Source organism: Culex quinquefasciatus, chromosome 3 (assembly GCF_015732765.1).
Source record: "Culex quinquefasciatus strain JHB chromosome 3, VPISU_Cqui_1.0_pri_paternal, whole genome shotgun sequence".
Taxonomy (NCBI): Eukaryota; Metazoa; Arthropoda; class Insecta; order Diptera; family Culicidae; genus Culex; species Culex quinquefasciatus.
In genome coordinates, this window is record NC_051863.1 from 93,235,411 (window position 1) to 93,243,429 (window position 8,019).

The 8,019-nt window shown below is 43.7% G+C and overlaps 1 long non-coding RNA gene across 1 annotated transcript; it reads left to right on the top strand.

The window, feature by feature from the left end:
- The first annotated feature begins 302 nt into the window (after positions 1-302).
- Positions 303-1,191, top strand: LOC119769904. Its single transcript, XR_005278573.1, has 2 exons — positions 303-716; positions 790-1,191. It is a non-coding gene; the product is annotated as an uncharacterized LOC119769904 (long non-coding RNA).
- Positions 1,192-8,019: the final 6,828 nt, after the last annotated feature.

Consider the following 8,019-nt stretch of genomic DNA (forward strand, 5'->3'; position numbering starts at 1 on the left):
TCCGGTTTCAAAATCGGAACTACTTTGGCATTTTTCCAACTACTGGGAAAATATGCCAAATCAAAACATTTGTTGCAAATTTTGACCAAGCTACTTAAAGTTGCTTCAGGTAATTTTTTAATTAAAATGTAAAAAAAAAAATGCCATCTCGCCAGGGGCTTTCATATTTTTAAATTTTTTGATAATAGATTTTATTTCATTCAGATCCGTATTCAAAACTTCATCTGATGAAAATTCTTGTTCAGCAATATTCTGAAATTCTATTGAAATTTGATTTTCAATAGGACTCAAAACATTTAAGTTGAAATTATGAGCACTCTCAAACTGCTGAGCAACCCAAGTAACCATCCAGCATTAACATAAATCATATATTGGCTGGTAATCAGCATTCAACAGCACATCAGTCATAAAATAGCTATACTCAGAGCAAATCAGCTCTAAAAGAACTGCTCTAAAAGCAGCTGAGATAGTGCTAATTTATTGCTGCTACTAGCAACACTGCTAGAATTTTATATCTACAAACTGGCAACGCGGGATTGAGTTGCACAAGAGCGAATGAGAGAGCACTATAAAACAGAAACAAAAGTAATTCTTACTCTCTCATCCATTCAACAAAAACAAACCAGTGGTGAAGAAGAATGGCAAAAATCTGAGGATTTATTTTGTGCTTGGAAAACTATAAGAACTGGTTTTGTACCTGTTATTTTACCAAATAGGTAAGTTTAATTAATGAAGTAATAAAATAAATGTACAAAATAGCTAGGATGTACAAAAAATCCTCCTTTCCAGACCGTTCCGAAGGCGAACAGATCCGCGGACCAATCCGGTGCAAAAATATGTGGAATGAAGTTTCCTTGCTCATCCTGGAGCATCCGGCTTGGTGTAACTGGTCTTCGGAGGATGTGCAGACGAGAAGTGGCGAGGTTTTGGTCATGTTTTGACTAAAAAATCGGAACAGGTCGAACCGAGACTTTGTCGGAGACGATGCCGGATACCTTCAGCGTTGGACATTGCGGAAGGATTTAAAGTCTGGAATGTCCAGTTCTGTGCTTCAAGACCAGCAGTAATGGAGTGTTCGCTAGGTTGCAGGTCCAGGAGAAGTATTGGCCGTAAAAAGCATCATTTTTATTTAGTGTTGGATGATTCTAAATAGTGCATTAATTATCGAATAATAAATTGATTTGAGTTGTACAAAGTCTATTTTTCTTCGACGGTGGAAGATTTTTTTCAGAAACATGAAAGAAAAATGGATTTAGACCATGTTCGTGATCGGGTGAAACATCATCTCGTGTTGTGCAATCACGTATGTGAAGCACTTCCCAAACAGGCGAGACGGAACGGGCTCAGGAATCAGCGAAATCTACTGAAAACAGCATGATCAATATCCCAAACAATGTACCTCAGAACAAAAAATCACAGTCAGTCAGCTGTGTCGGCAACGTAGAATGTAAACAATCCGAAAATAGAAATGGCTAGAAGGAGAAAAGCAAGAGAGAGAGCATTTTTTTTGCTCTCTCTATTTTTGACATTTTGCAGGGGTTGGACACTAACAGTAGGGGCCCTGCACTAAAACAGAAATATAAAGTCCAAATCCAGCTGCAAATGCGCTGTAAAAGCGCTTTTGATGCAGATGTGAAAACACTTTAGCTTTTACCCGCAGCTGGAAATGCGCTGTTAGTGCTATACAGTGACTAAATTTAGTGCTGAATGGTTACTTGGGAAGTTTTTGAGCTTTTTCCCCATTAGTTAATAGAATATTATCACCATCTTTTATAGAAGGGATTGGTTTTTGAGGTTTCTTAAGAACCTTTGAAAGTTTCCAAAAAGGTTTGGAATAAGGTTTAATTTGTTCGACATCTCTTGCGAACTTTTCATTTCGCAGGAGAGTGAATCTGTGGTCAATAACCTTTTGCAAATCTTTTGAATTCGCTTCAGTGCAGGATCACGAGAACGTTGATACTGTCTTCGGCGAACATTTTCAGACGAATCAAAAGCTGAAGATCGTCATCAATAATGGGAGAATCAAATTTGACTTGGACTTTAGGAATAGCAATATTCCTAGCATCCAAAATTGCATTAGTTAAAGATTCCAAGGCTGAATCAATATCAGCTTTGGTTTCTAAAACAAAATCATGATTTAAATTGTTCTCAATATGATGCTGATACCTGTCCCAATTAGCTTTGTGGTAATTAAACACAGAACTATTGGGTCTGGTAACTGCTTCATGAGAAAGTGAAAATGTTACTGGAAGGTGATCAGAATCAAAATCAGCATGAGTCACTAAAGGACCACAATACTGACTTTGATTTGTCAAAACCAAATCAATTGTTGATGGATTTCTAACAGAAGAAAAGCAAGTTGGCTCATTCGGGTATAAAACCGATCAAAGACCAGAAGTGCAATCTCTGAATAGAATTTTACCATTGGAATTCACTTTTGAATTATTCCAAGATTGGTGTTTGGCATTAAAATCACCGATGATCAAAAATCGAGATCTATGCCGAGTAAGTTTATTCAAATCCCCTTTGAAATAATTTTTATTTTCCCCAGTGCATTGGAAAGGCAAATATGCAGCTGCAATCATAATTTTCCCAAAAGAAGTTTCAAGTTCAATGCCCAAACTTTCAATAACATTTAACTTAAAGTCACGTAAAGTGATATAAGTCATACTACGGTGGATAACTATTGCAACTCCACCGCCATTTCGATTCATTCTGTTATTGGTTATAACTTTATAATCTGGATCACTTTTCAAATAAGTGCCAGTTTTTAAAAATGTTTCGGTTATAACAGCAACATGCACGTTATGAACTCGTAAAAAGTTGAAAAATTCATTTTCTTTCGCTTTTAAAGAGCGAGCATTAAAATTCATAATATTGATGGAATTACTTAGATCCATGATTAAACTTCAGGGTAAGAACAACATCATTCGCAAATTTTAATCCAATCTGGATAGCTTCCATCATGGATGTAGCATTACTCATTGTTTGAATCAAACCAAACAGTGAGTTTTGCAAAAAAGTCATTTTTTCAAACGTAACATCGCCGAGATCAGAAGATCCCAAAGCGTTGCCAGCAGAAACATCTTCAAATGAAATTTGAGGTACCTGCCCAATTTCAGGAAGATTGGTAGAGGATTTAAAATTCGTGGATGAACCCGAACCCGAAACGACGTTGGCATAAGAAATACCATTAGTGTTACCTAACTTTTCCACGGTAGTGGTATTTCTAGCATTGTTCGAGTGAGACAGCACGAACGTGTGATTTAAAGATGCAGGTACAACCTGACTTTGAGAAAATTTCGGTTTGGTTTTCGGCTGATGCTTAGCACGAGAATCCAAAACCTTTTTTCTGATGGGGCAATCCCAGAAATTTGATTTGTGATTTCCACCACAATTTGCACATTTAAATTGGGTGACTTCTTTCATGGGACAATTGTCCTTGTCGTGAGAAGAATCCCCGCAAACCATGCATTTTGGAACCATGGCGCAATGATCAGTACCGTGACCGAATGCCTGGCAACGCCGGCACTGGGTCAGATTCTGGCCATTACCGCCATGTTTCTTAAAATGCTCCCACTTTACCCGTACATGGAACAAAAACTGAACTTTGTCCAAAAGTTTCAAATTGTTGATTTCATTTCTGTTGAAATGAATCAGATAAAATTGTGAAGTCAAACCAAAGCGAGAAATATTCCCGTTTGATTTTTTCTTCATTGGTATTACTTGGGATGGGGCAAAGCCAAGTAACACCTTAAGTTCGTTTTTGATCTTATCCACCGACAAGTCGTTGGAGAGACCTTTCAGGACCACCTTGAATGGACGAGCATTCTTGGTCTCATACGTGTAGAAATTGTGTTTGTGGTTCTTCAAATAACCAACAAAAGTTTGGTGATCTTGTAAAGATTCCGTCAACAAGCGACATTCTCCTCTTCGACCAAGCTGGAACGAAACCTTCAAATTGCAAGTTTCCTTGCAATTCTTCAGTTGCGTTCGAAAGCTGGCCAAATCGGAGACGGAAGTAACTACAATTGGCGGAGCCTTTACTCGTTTCTCGACGGCAGAAGGCTCAGTACGAGGAGAAGGATCCTTGTCCACAGTTTCGGATAAAACACCGAAACCGTTTGCCAATGGAATTGGAGGATTGACCTCACTTTCAGAATCAGAATCAGACCTCGGATGAGGCTGTTTTCTTTTTCTGTTTCCGTTAGCCGGTTTAGCGTTCAAACGCTTCACCGACGTAACGACCAAATCTTCAGAAGATTTGCGTTTACCTTTGTTTTGACGCATTTTGCAAGCAAAGTTCTCTTAAAAAGATGGCTTCGTTTGTAAAATACAACAAAATTTCAGGTGGGGTTAGTCTTGAAAAGACTGTTTAGCATTTTGGAAAATAACTCAGGTAGTCTTTAAAAAGACTGTGAAATTTGTTTGAAATAACTCTGAGCTTAGGTAGTAAAAATACCGCAGCTCTAGTGTCCGTTCACCTCGAAGGTTCGCAAGACACTGGATTTTCAATTCAAAGTGGTGCCTTTCGGGCTGTGTACAGCGAGTCAGGCGCTGGCGAGACTGATGACCCATCTGTTCGCAGACCTGGAACCGCACGTATTCCACTACCTTGATGACGTCGTTATCTGTTCAAGGACATTTGAGGAGCACATGGACCTGCTGGAGGAAGTTTCAAAGCGGTTACGCGAAGCTAACTTGACCATATCCGAGGAAAAGTCTCAGTTCTGTAGGAGGGAGATAAAGTACTTGGGATATGTGTTAAATGAGCAAGGATGGACGGTTGACGAAGAGAAGATCGACTGCATCGTGCAGTTTCCGGTGCCGACGTGCAGGAAGGATGTTCAACGGTTTCTGGGAGTTTGCAACTGGTACCGTCGCTTTATTGCGGACTTCTCGCGTCTGGCCGTTCCGCTCACGGAACTTACCAAAGCCAAAGTCAAATTCAAATGGACGCCACAAGCAGAAGAATCTTTCCTCAAGCTCAAAGCGGCGCTGGTATCCGCGCCAGTTCTTGCAATGCCAGACTACAGCAAGCCATTCTCGGTAGCCTGCGACGCGAGTGACGTAGCAATTGGAGCAGTTTTGACACAGGAGGTGAACGGTGAAGAGCACCCAATCTGTTATTTCTCACAAAAGCTGTCGTCATCGGAGCGGAAGTATTCGGTGACCGAGCGAGAGTGCTTGGCCGTCATCAGAGCGATCGAGAAGTTTCGCGGGTACATCGAGGGAGTACGGTTCACTGTACACTGCGATCACTCAGCGCTCACCTACTTGAGATCCATGAAAACCCCACAGCCCTCATGAGTCGCTGGATTCTCCGATTAAATGCCTTTGACTGCGACATCCAGTACCGCAAGGGCAGCATAAACGTGGTACCAGACGCGCTGTCGCGGATTGTAGCAGCATTAGTCTTCGTGCTCAGCACGATACAAGATCCGTGGTATCTCAAGTTAGTGAAGAGCGTCAAGAAAGAACCGGACAAGTTCCCAGACTTTCGAATCATCAACGATGAGCTTTTCAAGAACTGTCTGATCAAGGAGGAGATAGGAGTCATGTCGCATCGCTGGAAGAAGGTAGTTCCGCTGGAGGAACGAACGGCGGTGATTCAGCGCTTCCACGATTGTGCGTCAGCAGCACATTTGGGCTTTTGTAAGACCTGGCAGAAGATCCAGAGGAACTTCTACTGGCCGAAGATGATGGAAGACGTTGCGGTTTACGTGCGAAGCTGCACAACGTGCAAGGCAAGCAAAGCACCGAATACGACAATGATGCCGAACATGGGAGGAACCAAACCAGCCAGATTGCCTTGGGAGCTGATTTCTATTGACTTCGTCGGGCCCTTCACACGATCTCGCAGCGGAAACACCGTAATGCTGGTGATAGTAGATTGGGTGACCAAGTACGTGATCGCACACCCGATGCGATCGGCCGATTCGGTGAAGATGGTGGAGTTCCTGGAACAGAACGTCTTTCTCAAGTTTTCGCGGCCGAGGATCATCTTGTCGGACAACGGCAAGCAATTTGTCTCGTCGGTGTTCAAAGCGATGTTGGCGAGGCACAAGATCACCCACATGAAGACGGCCTTCTACTGCCCGATGGTGAACAACGCGGAACGGGTGAATCGCGTCCTGGTCACCGGGATTCGAGCATTATTGGATGAAGATCACCGTGCGTGGGATGAAAATCTCCAAGCAATCGTGGCGGCCATTAACAGCGCATAGCATGACGTCACAGGGGTAAGCCCGCACTTCGCAAACTTTGGCCGGGACCTGCTGTTACACACGGACCTCTACACGCAGCAAGACCTCAACACGCCGGACGATCCGAAGGTGGCACAAGACTTGCGGCTGTTGGCGATCAAACGTATCCAGGACTTCATTGTAAAGCGCATCAAAAACAATCACGCGAAAACGAAGCAACGCTACAACATGCGGACCAGAGCGGTGTCTTTTAAGATAGGCGACCTCGTCTGGAGAAGATCCTTCAACCGTTCATCGAAAGTAGACCAAGTAAACCAAAAGCTTGACCCCAAATTCGTCCCAGCTGTCGTTCGCGAGATAAAGGGTGTGAACCTGTACACCCTAGAAGACGTGTCCAGCGGCAAACGCGGACAGTATCACGCGAAGGACATCAAAGCAGATTAACTTAAACAAGCTATGCAGACAGCCAACACAGGGGCTGCCAACAACGAACCATTTGGGATTCATCGAAACACGCGAAGCGGAAACCAAATCCCAACGTCGCAGCAAGCTCTGCGGCAACAACCGAACGTAACACCACAAGCATGCGAAGCGGCGTGGCGGCGGACCAAGCAGTAAGCAGATGGACAACGGTACCGGGTACAAGCAGTTCGAGTTGGCCGAGAAGCAGAAAGACGAGCCTGATCAACTCGAAGCGGGTGACTCGACAGCGGCAAAACCGGAAACAGGACCAGACACTCTGCGGAACCCCGGAAGGCAAGCACTGCATGCAAGACTAAGCCCCAGAAAGGGAACCACGCAAACCGTTCATCAGAACCGGGCGGGTCGGGAGATAACCATCGGGTACACTGAGCTATGAAAACAAACGACTTAAAAAAAACCCACGAAGTGGAAGACCGTTTGCAGAACGGGACAAACTGCGGTTAGATGAACGGCATTGCAGCTCGCGAAGGACAACACCAACGCGAAACACCTCGCGGGCGCATCGCTGCCGAACGGCCACACCTCAACTATGACAAAGCAAGATATGAGCAACACCAGCTACTAGCGAAGCCAAACAGCACGAAGACCAACACGAGCAATCGGAACAAACCATCTTAGACTTGGACTGGTGTCTGACGCGATCGTGCACTCGGTCAGGTCCAAAGTACGGAACGGGGTTGGGTGGGTACGACGTAGATATCCAAAATTTAAGCAATTGGGGATCGCTATGACAGCACCGACCGGAACCCAAAAGCAACGCGAACTGGGGGCGCGGCCTAAAACCTTCATCTGGACTCATAGCGATCTGAAGGAGGAAATGCCTTCTATCCCAGGAATGCTAACAAGAAAATGCAAGCCATTTTTTGTGTAAATATGTATTTGTACCGCATGTTTACCGTATGATCTATCTAGTAGTTAAGTACCTAGATAAGATCAGAGTTGATGTCACCACAAGATCGAACAGCAGAAGACAGAGCGAAAGAGAGCAAGCGCAGAGACCTTTTACCACCCAGGGTGGTGCTCAGATCAACTTGTCTGGCAGAATTCGCTGCCGTGTTGTTTGTTTAGTTTGTTGCACGTGGAGATTTGATCTGGTGAGCTATAGGCTCACGGCAATCAGTTTGTTTGGTTTTGCAAAACTTGAGGTCTTCTCAACCCGCATCCAAGATCTGCTCAGTCTCTGCAGCTTCGCGAATGAAGAGAGTTTTGGAGTTTTTTTGTGGGCTGTCTTTCGTGGCCCACAAAAAACTCTCATCTTGTGGTGGGGATGTGTTGCGTTTAAGATAAATTTAGGCCTAAAATGTAGTTTTTGCCCATAGTCGCTGTAATA